This window comes from Petaurus breviceps, unplaced genomic scaffold, assembly GCF_028583685.1.
Source record: "Petaurus breviceps papuanus isolate PSGF00001 unplaced genomic scaffold, PetGlider_PUasm1.0 91133, whole genome shotgun sequence".
NCBI lineage: Eukaryota > Metazoa > Chordata > Mammalia > Diprotodontia > Petauridae > Petaurus > Petaurus breviceps.
Window position 1 is genome coordinate 34,553,200 of NW_027187419.1, and position 15,294 is coordinate 34,568,493.

At 37.2% G+C, this 15,294-nt stretch overlaps 1 long non-coding RNA gene across 1 annotated transcript in view; it reads left to right on the forward strand.

Moving 5' to 3' along the window:
* The window catches only part of LOC138155491 (uncharacterized), a 158,957-nt gene that overhangs the window by 512 nt on the left and 143,151 nt on the right, over positions 1–15,294 (forward strand). The gene's annotated exons all lie outside the window — the stretch shown is intronic.

Here is a 15,294-nt window from a genome sequence, read left to right on the forward strand (position 1 = left end):
CAGGGGTCTGGGAGCCTTTCTGTTGGTTCAGAAGCCCTGAAGAAGGATTTTCTTGTTGTATGTTTACAGAAATCCTGGGAGAGGGCTTTGCTAATGTGTTCAGGGGTTCTAGGACTGTTCTACAGACAGAGGATAAATTCATGAAGGGACTGGCAATGTATCTTATGGCCTTGCTAAGCCTTGTCTCCCCAGGAACTAAGATTGCTAAGAACTTGCCTCGTGTCAAGATGAAGAAAAGACCTCCATTTGGGTATTAAGTGCTGTGTTTAAACTTGATGTAACTCTGGGGTAGATTCAATTGTGATCCAGGGGTGGGGAACTTTTGACCTTTTTGTGTTCTGTGGTTGAGCAAATGAATGTATTTTACTTATGTTTGCAAACTAATCTCCATTTGAGAAGAGGGGCTTTGTGGTGGACTTAATTAAGGTATAGCCTAGGGGTGGAGAAGTATTTGGAACAGAGACTTTGTAATTGATTGAATGAGAGGAGGACCTTTGCCTGAGTGGAGAATTTCCAGAGGCTCCAGAAGGCCAAGGATATCCTGACCAATGAAGAGAGTAGGGATCGCTATGACTACTGGAGGAGAAGCAGGGTTCCTATTCTTTCCACCAGTGGGAAGCTCTGAGTAACTCAGTCAAAACAGCCATGTCTCCTCAGTCCTTGGCAGCTCAGGGGGCAGGTCTCAAAAGTCCAGGGCAATTCAAAGCGGCCACTAGCAATTCTCTTAGTCTCTCTCCACGAGGTGCTGCTTCCAAAAAGAACTTCCGCCTCTCTCTTGTCTCTCCAAATCTACATCACCAGCTCCTCCCACTTCAGGACTTTCTTTTCATATCAACAAGCCCATCCCACAGGTGAGATTAACAAACTCTGGGTTTTAATACAATCAATTTGAAAACCAAGCCAATACAGGGGAATCTTTAATTGCCATTACTATCACACCTTCCTGCTCTTCTCATTCATCAAACTCCTCCCGCCACAGGCTCCATGTGATTACATTCAGCCTATTAAGGGGCAGGGAAGATCATCAAATTCTCCTTACCATTACATTTGACCCCAATATCTTTCATGTCCCTTATATAGGTCAATGGGACTTTAGGGGTTACTGGTGTCAACAGCACTTTACAAAAATATAAAAGGGATTACTGAAAATAAGCACATAAAGCAACATATCAGAGTAGGGCTTGGGCATAAGCACTCCACCTTTCCCCTATTAAATGAATGGGGCTCACAATCTTTGGGGTAAGGGGTGAAGGTCTCTCTTTACATAGCTACTTCCTGCTGAAATTGGATATAGAATTGTCCCTGTCCCAAGAGGTCCCATTCAAGAGAATAAATGTTTTGCTTCTGCAAAGACAGTCTTGCAGGGCAGTAGGAAGGGTCCAGTGTAGCACGCTGGAAGCTGAGCCCAGCCACATGTAAGTCCGTGGTTTTAGCCTCAGGGTGGTGCTGAGCAGCCATGGCTGAAGGGACTTTGGGACAGTGGATCACCGGCAGCTGTGGTGGTTTCCAGAATTATCAACCCATAAATGCCAAAGACAAAGTGAAAGTTCAGCATGGAATTTGTGGAGATAGGTGGTCTGGTAGTGTGGTCTGGCCTCTGGCCCCCAGAGGGAGAAGTGTCTGAGGCACAGCAACCTCCACTGTGTGGCTTCTTCAGAGTTTCTGGCCTGCAGATTGTAGGGAGACCAAGTGACCAGTCTGAGTCATAATCATTGTAACCTGCTTGGATCTGGATTGCTCTTTAGGGTGGAAGTCCTGGGGTGCTTGACTAGTGTGCCAAAGCCAGTGGAGATATCTGAGAGGGCACCCAACTAATAGCTCTGGCAGCTGAGAAAACCCGAGCAATTTGGGACAAAGGTCTCCTCTCTGGAAGCAGAGTTCTATGGTGGCAAAAATCTCAAAAGTAAAATAATTGAGTGGCACCACAAGCAAGCAAAGGAAGCAAAGTAAGCACAGGAATCTGACTTTGGATTCCTATTTTGGGGACAAAAAGGATCAAGGCATGGAAAAGGAGGAAGACAGCAAAGTCAGAACTCCTGCACCAGAAGCTTCCAAGAAAAGAATAAACTGCTTATAGGCCATAGAGGATCTTAAGAAGATTTTGAAAACCAAAGAAGAGAAGTGGAGGAAAAATTGGGAATAGAAATAAGAATTATGCAAGAGAATTATAAAATAAGAGTCAACAACCTGACTGAAGAAAATAACACCTTAAAAAATATACTATATCAAATGACAAAAGAGGTTCAAAAACCCAATGAGGAGAAGAATGCCTTAAAGAGTCAAATTTACCAGATGGAAAAAGAATCTCAAAAGCTCACTGAAGAGAATAATTCCTTCCGAATTAGACTAAAGAAAATGGAAGTTAGTGACTTTGTGAGAAAGCATGATACTATTAAATAGATCCAAACAAATGAAAAAAAAAATAGAAGGCAATGTGAAATATCTCACTGGAAAAACCACTGACCTGGAAAATACATCCAGGGGAGATAATTAAAAATTATTAGACTACCTGAAAGCCATGATCAAAAAAAGAACTTAGAAATCATCCTTCAAGAAATCCTCAAGGAAAATTGCCCTGATATTTTAGAACCAGTGTGCAAAATAGAGGCTGAAAGAACCCACAAATCACCTCTTGAAAAAGATCCCAACAAGAAAACTCCTAGGAATATGATAACAAGGTTCTGGAGTTCCAAGATCAAGGAGAAAATATTACAAGCAGTTAGGAAGAAATTATTTTAATATTATGGAAACACAATCAGGATAACACAGGATCTGGCAGCTTCTACACTGAGGGATCAAAGGGCTTGGAATATGATATTCTGGAGGTCAAAAGAGCTAGGATTAAAACCAAGAATCAACTACCCAGCAAAACTGAGTATCATGTTTCAGGGAAAAATTTGGTCATTCAATGAAATAGAGGACTTTCAATCATTTTTTTTTTAAGCAATCAGGGTTAAGTAACTTGCTCAAGGTTACACGGCCAGTTTTTTCTGGGTGTGGTGCTAAGTTTCTGCACACGGATTTGATCCCCAGGTCATCCTGACACTGGAGCCGGTGATCTTACTCACTGTGCTACCTGGCCTCCCCACTTTCAGTCATTCTTAATGAAAAAAACTGAGTTGAATAGAAAATTTGACATTCAGATACAAGAAGCAAGAGAAGCATGAGAAGGTAAACAGGGAAAAGAAAGGATAAGGAACTCATCAAAGCGAAAATATTTACAAGCCCCTACATGGAAAAATGATAATTGTAACTTATGAAACTTTTCTCATTATGAGAACAGTTGAAGGGAATATAAATCTATCTATCTATCTATCTATCTATCTATCTATCTATCTATCTATCTATCTATCTGTCTATCTATCCATCTATCTATCTCTGTTTCTCTATATGTATATGTACACATACATATGTATGTCTATATAGGAGGGTATATGGGTATATGCGTATATATGTAAGAGTATGTATATATGTGTACAGGTATACATAGACAGAGGACACAGGACCAATTGAATAGGAAGGGATGATACTTAAAAGGTGAAATTGAGAGGTGAGAGAGGAATATAATGAGAGGAGATGGGGAGAGACAGAATGGGGTATATTATCTCATATAAAAGAGGCAAGGGAAAACTGTTACAGTGGAGGAGAAAAACAGGAAGGCCAAAGGGAATGAGTCAACCTTACTTTCATTGAATTTAGCTTAGGGAGGGAATGACATACACACTAAATAGGGAATCTCACCCTACAGGAAAGTAGGGGTTAAGGGAATGAGAGGGGAGATGATGGAAGGGAGGGCAGGTTGGGGTGGAGGGAAGTTGGAAGCACCCACTTTTGAAAAGGGATAGGGTCAAATTAGAGAATATAACAAGTGGGGGGTTGGGATACAGTGGAGGGAAATATAGTCAATCTTTCACAATATGTCCACTATGGAAATATTTTGCTTAGCTACACATGTACAAAATATACTGCATTGCTTATCTTCCCAGTAAGGGTGGGTGAAGAGTGAGGAAGGGAAAGAATCTGGAATTCAAAGTTTTAAAATCAAGTGTTTAAGCAATATATTATTACTATTATTATTTTACATGCAACTGGGAAATAAGATATATAGGCACTGGGATATAGAGATCCATCTTGCCCTACTGGGAAATCGGAGGGGATTCAGGGGAGGATATAAGAGAGAGCAGATTAGGGGAGGGGGTATACAGTGGGATCAGTTTGTGGTGATGCGTAAGGGAAAAATAAGATAAAAAAGGAGCTTTTCACATAAACAATAACAATGTATTCCAAATTAGAAGGCAAATGGGTAGCAGAAGCAAAAACTTACACTAAATTCTCTTAAAAAAAGCTACTTTCTCTAATACATAGGTAATTAGGCCAAATTTATAAAGATAAGATTCATTTCCTAATTAATGAATGGTCAAAGGATATAAACAGGCAGTTTTATTTTTTTAATTTTTTTAATTTTTTAAAAAATTAATTTGTTTACTTTTAGTTTACAGGATTCAATTCCACAATTACTTGAGTTTCACGTTTTGTCCCCCTCCCTCCCTGCCATGGCAGCATATAGTCAAGTACAGGATTTGTAAATACTTTTCCATTATACATTAGTCAGGTTATAAAGACAGATTGTATCAGATGGAATGAAAAATGGTAAAGAGGACATAAAACCAAACAATAAAAGGAAAAAGATCAGGTATTTTGCTTCCATCTGGATATAAACTCAGTTCTTTCTAGTTCTTTCTCTGGATGCACACATTTCTCTCCATCATGAGTCTTTTGGGATTGACTTATATCGCTGCATTGCTGAGAAGAGTCCAGTCTATCAAAGTTGGTCATCACACATACGTTATGTGTGTAATTGTGTACAAATTTCTCCTGGTTCTACTCTTCTCACTCAGCATCAGTTCCTATACGCCTCTCCAGGTAAATATGAAGTCCATCTGCTCCTCGTTTCTTACAGCACAATAGTTTTCCATAACATGCATATACTATTGCTTGTTCAGCCATTCCCCAATTGATGGACACCCCCTCAATATCTAATTCTTTGCCACCACAAAAAGAGCTGCTATAAACATTTTTGTACATGTGAGTCTTCCTCCCACTTCTATGATCTCTTTGATATATAACCATAGGAGTGGTATTGCTGGGTCAAAGGATATGAAATTATTTATAGCCCTTTGGGCATAATTCCAGATTGCTTTCCAGAAAGGCTGGATCAGTTCACAACTACACCAGTAATGCATTAGTGTTCCAATTTGCCCACATCCTCTCCAGCATTTGTCATTTTCCTGTTTTGTCATCTTAGCCAATCTGACTGGTGAGATGTGGTACCTCAGAGTTGTATTGATTTGCATTTCTCTAATCAATAGTGATTTAGAGCATTTCTTCATGTGCTTGTAGATATCTTTAATTTCTTTCTCTGAAAACTACCTGTTCATATCCTTTGACCATTTATCAATTGGGGAATGACTTGTATTCTTATAAATTTGACTCAATTCTCTGTATATTTTAGAAATGAGTCCTTTGTGACATACATAGTTTGTAAAGATTCTTTCCCAATTTCACACCTAACTCTTAATCTTGGTTACATTGGCTTTGTTTGTACAGAAGATTTTCAATTTCATGTAGTCAAAACTATCAATTTTACATTTTATAATGTTCTCTAATTCTTGTTTAGTAATAAAGTCTTTCCCTCTCCACAAATCTGACAGGTAAACTATTCCTTGTTTTCCTAGACTGCTTACAGTATCAACCTTTATACCTAGATCATGGACCCATTTAGACTTGATTTTGGTAGATGGTGTTAGATAATGGTCTATGCCCAGTTTCTGCCATTCTTTATTCCAGTTTTCCCAGCAGTTTTTGCCAAATAGTGAGTTCTTATCCCAAAAACTAAGGTCTTGGGGTTTATCAAACAATAGATTACTATAGTCGTTGACTTCTAAATCTTGTGTGCCTAATCTGTTCCATTGATCCACTCCTCTATTCCTCAGCCAGTACCAAGTAGTTTTGATGACTGCTGCTTTATAATACTGATTGAAATCTGGTATAGCTAATCCACCTTCCCTAGCATTTCTTTTCATTAATTCCCTTGATATTCTAGACCATTTATTCTTCCAAATGAATTTTGTTACAATTTTTTTCTAGCTCTATAAAGTAGTTTTTTGGTAAATTAATTGGTATGGCACTAAATATATAATTTAATTTAGGTAAAATTGTCATTTTTATTATATTAGCTCGACCTGGCCAAGAGCAATTGATATTTTTCCAATTAGTTAGATCTGACTTTATTTGTGTGAAAAGTGTTTTGTAGTTGTGGTCATATTGATCCTGGGTTTGTTTTGGCAGGTAGATTCCCAAATATTTAATAATTTCTACAGTAACTTAAAATGGGATTTCTCTTTCTATCTCTTGCTATTAAATTTCATTGGAAATATATGGGAATGCCGAGAATTTATGTGGGTTTGTTTTATATCCTGAAACTTTGCCAAATTTATTTCTTGTCTCAAGTAGTTTTTTACTTGATTCTCTAGGATTCTCTATGTATATCATCCTATCATCTGCAAAGAGTGATAGCTTGGTCTCTTCTTTCCTAATTTGATTCCTTTGATGTCTTTTTCTTCTCTAATTGCTATTGCTAACATTTCTAGTACCAGATTGAATAAGAGGGATAATAGTGGACACACTTGTTTCACCCCTGATCTTATGGGAAATGCTTCTAGCTTCTCCCCATTACATATAATAATTTCTGATGGCTTTAAATAGATGCTACCTATTATTTTAAGGAAGGCTCCATTTATTCCTATACTTTTTCTAATCTTTTTAATAGGAATGGATGTCTTATTTTGTCAAAAGCCTTTTCTGCATCTATTGAGATGATCATGTGGTTTCTGCTAGTTTTATTGTTGATATGCTCAATTATACTGATGGTTTTCCTAATATTAAACCATCCTTGCATTCCTGGAATAAATCCTACCTGATCAAAGTGTATTATTCTTGAGATAAGTTGCTGTAGTCTTTTTGCTAGTATCTTATTTAGAATTTTTGCATCTATATTCATGAGGGAGATTGGTCTATAATTTTCTTTCTCTGTTTTACCTCTTCCTGATTTAGGTGTCAGTACTATATTTGTGTCATCAAAAGAATTTGGTAGGACTCCTTCTTCACTAATTTTCCCAAATAGTTTGTAGAGTATTGGAATCAATTGTTCTTTAAATATTTGATAGAATTCACTAGTAAATCCATCTGGCCCTGGAGATTTTTTCCTAGGGAGTTGACTGATGGCTTTTTCAATTTCTTTTTCTGAGATGGAGTTATTTAAGTAATTTAATTCCTCTTCAGATAATCTGGGCAACTTGTATTTTTGTAAATATTCATCCATTTCCTGAAGATTGTCAAATTTATGTGCATACAATTGAGAAAAATAATTCCTAATTATTGTTTTGATTTCCTCTTCATTGGAGGTAGATTCACCCTTTTCCTTTTTGATACTCATAATTTGGTTTTCTTCTTTCTTTTTTTTTTTATCATATTGACTAAAGATCTATAAATTTTTTTCCCCTAACACCAGCTCTTAGTTTTATTTATTAATTCTATGGTTTTCTTAACTTCAATTTTATTAATCTCTCCTTTCATTTTCAATATTTCTAATTTAGTATTTAATTGGGGATTTTGAATTTGTTCTTTTTCTAGGTTTTTCAATTGCATGCCCAATGCGTTGAACTCCCTTTTCTCTAATTTAATAATATATGCACTCAGGGATATAAAACTTCCCCTAAGAACTGCCTTTAATGCATCCCACAGATTTTGGTATGTTGTCTCATTATTATCATTCTCTTGAATAAAATTACTGATTGTTTATATAATTTCTTGTTTGACCCACTCATTCTTTAGGATTTAATTGTTTAATTTCTAGTTTTTAGTCTATCTTTTCCTGGCCCTTTATTGCATATAAATTTTATTGCATCATGATCTGAGAAGGATGCATTTAATATTTCTGCATTCCTGCATACAACTGTGAGGTTTTTATGCCCTAGAATGTGGTTAGTTTTTGAGTATGTGTCATGAACCACGGAGAAGAAAGTATATTACTTTTTATCCCCATTCAGTTTTCTTCAGAGATCTGTCATACCTATCCTCTCTAAAATTCTTTTCTCCTCCTTAACTTCTTTCTTGTTTATTTTGAGTTTGGATTTATCAAGTTCAGAGAGGGGGAGATTAAGGTCTCCCACTAGTATAGTTTTGCTATCTATTTCCTCTAATTCCTTTACTTTCTCTCTAGGAATTTGGATGCTATACCACTTGGTGCATATATGTTAAGTAATGATATTGCTTCATTCTCGATGGTACCTTTTAACAGGATATATTTTCCTTCCTTATCTCTTTAAATTAGATCAATTTTTGCTTTTGCTTTATCTGAGATAAGGGTTGCTCCCCTGCTTTATTTTTTTTTTACTTTAGCTGAGGCATGATATATTTAATCCATGCTTTTACCTTTACCCTGTGTGTATCCCTCTGTTTCAGATGTAAATAGTATATTGTAGGATTATGATTTCTAATCCATTCTGCTATGCATCTCTGTTTTATGGGAGAGTTCATTCCATTCACATTTACAATTTTGATTGTTATCTGTTTCTTTCCCTCCACACTATTTCCTCCGCTGTTAATGCTCATATTTTTCACCCTTCTCCCTTCCACCCCTTAATAGTTTTCCTTTTGACCACTGACTCCCTCAGTATTCCCTTATCAGCCCCTTCCCTTTTCCTCCCCTTTTCCCTTACTTCTTCCCTCCCTACTAACCATCCCCCCCCTTTCGTAGCTCTTTCCCCCTCCTACTGCCTATAGAATATTTTTATACTTAATGAAGCATGTTATTTCTTCTTTGCACCAAGAGTGAGAGGAACAAATCTCATGCAAAGCTCCTCTCACTCACCTCTTTCCCTCTAAAATGATACTTTTTGCATTTCTTCTCCATAGAGTCCTATGCTTAACTGGTTGTTTTTCCCTCCTTGCACCAGAACCAATGAGGGAAAAGCTCATATGATTCTCATCTCCCTCCCTTCTTTTCCTCTGCTATACTGTTTTATGCCTCTTTGTGTGGCATAATTTACCCTTGTCCACTTCATTCATTCCCTTTCTTCCATTGCAGTCCCTTTGTAGCCCTTAATAAGATTTTTTTTAATTGTCATTTTGTGTATTTTATACTCATACCTTCTACTTGTCTATAACCTATTTGCTTTTATCAAATAGCAAGGGGTGCGTGTGTGTGTGTTTTCCTTTTTATACCTTTCTACATCACTGTTGCATCTTGTAATTGGAGGTTGAATTTTCCATTGAGTTCTGGTTTTTTCATCAGGAAGGTCTGGAACTCTGTTATATTGTTGAATGGCCATCTCTTTGCCTGGAAGAATATGCTCAGTCTAGCTGGGTATGTGGTCCTTGGTTGTAACCCGAGCTCTTTTGCCTTCCAGAAAATTGTATTCCACTGCCTCTGACCTTTCAGTGTAGTATCTGCCAAATCCTGTGTGATCCTCACTGTGGACCCTCGGTATTTGAATTGTTTCTTTCTGGCCACTTGAAGTATTTTCTCTTTTATCTGGTAGTTCTGGAGTTTGGCCACAACATTTCAAGGACTTTTCAGTTTGCGATCTCTTTCAGGAGGTGTCTGGTGGATTCTCTTGATTTCTATTTTACCCTCAGGTTCTAGTATCTCAGGGCAGTTTTCCTTAATGATCTCCTGGAGAATTGTCCAGGATTTGTCCAGGCACATTTTTCATCATGATTTTCTGGTAGGCCTATGATTCTCAGATTGTCTCTCCTGGATCTGTTTTCCAGGTTAGTTATTTTTCCATTGAGGTATTTTACCTCTTTTTCTAATTTTTCATTCTTGTTGTTTTGTTTGACTAATTCTTCATTCCTCATAGAGTTATTTGTTTCAATTTGGTTGATTCTAGTTTTTAGCAAATCGTTTTCCTTGGTTAATTTTTGGAGCTCCTTTTCCATGTCATACACTTTTCTTTTTAGAGAGATGTTTTCTTCATTATAATGTTTTTCTAATTCTGCAATTTTGTTTTTGAGAGAATTCATTTTGTCTTCTATCTCTCTCATTTGGTTTTCAATGTTATTTTTGATCTCATCTAGGAGAGCTTTTTGTGCTTGGGACCCATTCCTTGTTGATGTTTCAGCTTTGGGTGTGGAGTCCACATTGTCTCTCTTTGAGTTTGGTTCCTCCCTCTGAGGAGAGTAGGACTCCAGAGTCTTTGTAGTCTGCTTTCTACCCAGTTTGAGGCAGGGCCCTAGCCATGCCCTTCCTTTAGGGATCCCAAGCCTTTATTGTAGAGGGTTGTGCCCTGGGGCAATAGTTACTATGTTTTCAGGGGAAGGGGGTGGGGGTTGGAGCAGGTGAGGTTCACTCTGGCATCCTGGTCTTTGGAGGTACTGATAGGGGCTTTTTATTTTCAATTTCTGGGCTATGAAGTGGTAGCCCCAGGAGTATTTGCTGTCCAGGACAGGGGCTCCTGCATTTGGTTCTTACCTTCCTCTTTCCAGTACCAGACCTTTGGTGATGGGCCTGGTAGTGGCCCTTGTGTTTGGTGAGACAACTTGCCTTCTGAACAGGCAGTTTTAGTGGAAGAAACCAGTGCCATCAATAGTCATATGATAGATTGCTCTAAATCACTAATAATTAGAGAATTGCAAATTAAAACTGCTCTCAGATGCCGCCTTATGCCCATCAAAATGACAAAGGTAACAGAAAGGAAAATGACAAATTCTGGGAGAGAAATGGGAAAATAGGTACACTAATGCACTTTTACTATAGCTTCAATGGGATCAAACCCTTCTGGAGCATATTTTGGATTTATGCCTCACAGTCTTTAAAACTATGCATACATACCCTTTGACCCAGCAATCCTGCTACTAGGTGTATACCCCAAAGAGATAAAGGTAAAAGCAAAAGGATATATATGTTCAAAATATTCATAGAAGTTCTTTTTGTGGTGGCAAAGAATTTAAAACTGAGAAGGAACTGATCAAATTGTGGTCTATGAATGTGATGAAATAGTATTATTAGAAATAATGAAGATTAGTAACTGATCAATACAATGATCCATAACAATTCCCAAAGACACGATAAAAAAAATGCTATCTACCTCTTATTAGGTAATTGATAGAGACAGAGTGGAGATTGAATATATTTTTCTTGCTTCTTACCATTCCTGGTCACTTTAAAATGATGCCAGTTTTGGTTTTAATCTCTAATTTCTTCTCTATGGGACACCTATTTGTCTGGTGTGTACTGATAACTTTTCTCTAATGTATCATCTCAGAGAGTTGTATGGGATATTTAGAATTCATGTGACCCAGGATCATTCAATAAATGCTATGGGTAGGATTTGAATCCAGAGCTTCTCAACTGAATCTGAACCCAGTACTCTTTCATTTGGTCTATATGCCTATATATAACGCACAATCAATTTCAAGTTGTTAAGAAATATCTTGAGAGTGTCCTTGTATCACTTCTCCTGACCACCCAGGGAATGCTTGCCCTATGTGAGTTTTCCACAAAATAATCTTTTTGGCAAGACTATGTTTTGCAAACCGCTGACCAGCCCATCTGAGTTGCACTCTCTACAGTAGTTTGAATGCTTGACAGTTTAGTTAAAGAAAAGACCTCAGTGTCTTGTATCTTATCCTTCCAGGTGATCTTCAGAATCTTTGTAAGACAATTCAAATGGAAGTGATTCAGTTTCCTGGAATGGTGCTGGTATACTATCCAGGTTTCACAGATATAAAACAATGAGGTTGGGGTGGCTAGGTGGCTCAGTGAATAAAAGCATCGGCTCTGGAGTCAGGAGGACCTGAGTTCAAATCTGGCCTTAGACACTTTGACACACTTACTAGCAATGTGACCTCAGGCAAGTCACTTAACCCCAATTGCCCTGCTCTTCCCCCCTCCAAAAAAGAAAATAAAGCAAAAAAATAAATAAAACAATGAGTCAGCACAACAGCTCTGTATAGCTTCAGTTTGGTAGTTGGTCTAATACCTCTTCTCTCTCATACTTTCCTTCAGAACCTCCCAAACAGTGAGTTAGCTCTGGCAATGTGTGTGTGTCAAACTCATTATCATTGTGTATATCCCTGGAATGCATACTACCAAGGTAATTGAATTTATCCACAGCATTCTCCACTTGGTAGATGTGTGCAAGAATTAATTTAGAGAACCCACAATCTTAGAGTTACTCTTCTATCAAAGAGGATTAGGTAGAGAATTCTCCCTGGGAGAATTAGAAGAACTCTTCTCCCCTTAACTCGCTCCTTACATAAGAAGAGAGAGAAAGAGAAATATTTTTGTCTGAATGTCATCTTCATCTTCACAGTGTAATTATATATAGCTCCATGTAACTGAAATGCCACTGCCTGTATTGTTATCCTTGGTGCATTGTTAGTCAAAGGCTATATGTCTCAATGTGTACTTAAGAAAAACCACTCCTGAGATAGGACTAGGTTGTGGCTCTTGAAAATTTCATACGAATTGACATGGCAGGGGAAATTGCTTTAGTCTGACTTGTTCTTTAATATACACCTTGCTGAACTATTCCTCAGCCATTTTTTTAAAAAATGTTATTTAAGTTATCTGTAAATGCAAACTTGGGTGGAATTCATCATACCCAGGCAGTATCATACCCAATAAGGATACACTAAGTTCTTTATAGAATTAGTAATTAAGGTGGGAGCAAATGGAATTGTTGTTAATATTACATCAATGCCTGATCAAGAAACTTTTCCAAACTACTGAATAATGCTAAGAATTTTCTGAAACCTTCAGTGTGAAGTGAATAGGTTGATTTTTCTCTAGTTTTCTTAATGATAGTGATTTTTTTTCAATATGGCTTGTTCTTCTTTAAACCTTGAGCTGCTTGCTGTGACACCACAAGTAGTACTGTTGTCCTAAAAGCCATTGTTTTCACAAGCAAGGGATGCCTACTGGTTAAATTCATTTGCCTTGGGAATTATCAACATCTTTCATCACCAGGTGATAATGATATTGTGCATTTCTCCTGCTGCTATGATTACTGTATTCTATGTAATTGGAGGGCTTTCAAAGTTCTGATGGCTGGTCCATATGACAGGGTTTCACACTGCAAACTATGAACTGGGAGAATATTCTTGTAGTTAATAGCATTTAAACATGATGATTTGAGCTCCCAATTCTGGACCACTTTACTCACCATCTGCAGCCAATCTGCAGAGCCAGCAAAATTCAATCAGACATCTTGCCCTGCTGTAAACTCTGAACTTCACAATGACTATTTTACCCTAATTAATAGAGTTTTATTTGATTTGCATCTTCATTTATTGCAAGCTGTGCTCTCTAAATTTTGTTGGAAACACTCTTGGAAGTAACTAAGTGCCTACAGACAAAATCTGTATAGGAACATTATCAGAATTTTGAACCAGGCAAAGACATTGGTAGAGTTCCTGAGTAACTAGATTTAGAAAGAAAAGATTCCCCTAACCTATCCAAAACAACAACAACAAAGATATTAAAGCAATCAACTAGTTCCCAAGTTTAATTTTATTTTTCTCAACTATAATTCTTTTTTTATCTGAGAAAATAAAATTAATTCTGATAAATATAAAAATGAGGAACATAAGGAACTATAAGTACCTTGATTTAATGTGAAGAATGAAGAAAACAAAGGTAATTTGGGTTGGTGAGACAGTGCACCTGATATGTATCAGTTAAAAAGATGAAATGAAATGGTGCTTTGTTTTTAAACAACTTTTTCTACCTTTAGCCTCACTTCTGAGTCTGGTCAACACATCTAGAAAAGACTTTAAAATCAGATTTAAAACTGTAAAGGATCTGAAGTGGCACCTAATCCAAACACCTAAAATGACTTATGAGGAAACTGAAACCTAAAAATTTGAACATGTTGCCCAAGATAAGGCAGAGCTGGGATCTGAACATAGTTATCCTGGAGGCAGATAGGTTGTACAGTGGATGGAGTGTTTGGAGCCTGGAGTGTCTGGTCCTGGAGTCAGGAAGACTAATCCTTGTCAGTTCAAATATGGCCTCAAACACTACATGTATATGTGCACATATGTATGTGTACACATATGCCTATGTATATACATACTTATACATGCACATATATACATATGCATACATATATAATCTTTTACTTATAAAGTATTTCACATTTACAATGTTGTATGATGCTTATAGCTTCTCTAAAAACTAGGCCATATATTTATTAACCCATTTCACAGATGAGGAAACTCAAAGGTCAGAGAAGTAAAATTCTTGCCTGGGGTTTCCTGGGATATAATAGTCATGGAATATATACATACAAGTGAACTGATTCAAAACTACTCCTATCAGTGATCAGCATTTCCATTAAATTTGGATCAGAATCTCCCCTGTGCTGTAACATATTTTTGCATGACCCAAAAAGAGTTCTCTTTTATGAATCAAAGTCTACCCTCTTGGTCTTTAGGTGTATCAAAATGAAAGCATTTCCAGGATCCTCAGATTAAGTGAATGGCAGATTGATTTAACTGTAGTCGAGGAGGGAGGTAAGGTTTGAGCCTCTGTCCTTATGAAAAACTGACGATTTGGAGCAAATAGATGATTTCTTGTGTCTTGCCAGTGCTGCAAGGCCATCATTCATCTTATTAAAATGTGCATAAAATAATACAGGGTGTGATTGAGTGCCATTCGTTCCTATCCCATTGATCACAGCAGTGCCTATTGGGCCCTGGCTTAATTTGTCAAGGTGAGGCAAGATAGTTTAAAGATTGTGGCAGGGGAGCTCAGGAATTTTATGGTGGCTAATGACAGAACCTGATTTTTTATTTTATTACAGATGCTGCTGCTGTCTGTAATTACTGACTGCCTCCAGCATTATTAACATGATTTGGTTTTTAAGCATATTGGATATCCTAGGAAAGAAAGCATGATGGTACCCCAAAGCTGGTGCCATTTATCAGAAACCACAGCTGTTGCCATAATGCAGACTGGGATATACATTACTTAACTTTGGAAAGCACTTAGCACTGTGCCTGGAATATTGCAAGGGCTTAATAAGTGCTTATTTCTTCCACCCCCCATTGAAATATAACAGTGTGTATATAAATGTATTCATGTACCCACAGAGAATGTTCTGATATACACAAAACATATGTATGTGTGTATATACACATATATGTCCACACCAATATAGAGAGAGAGACATACACACACATATATATATATATATATATATATATATATATATATATATATATATA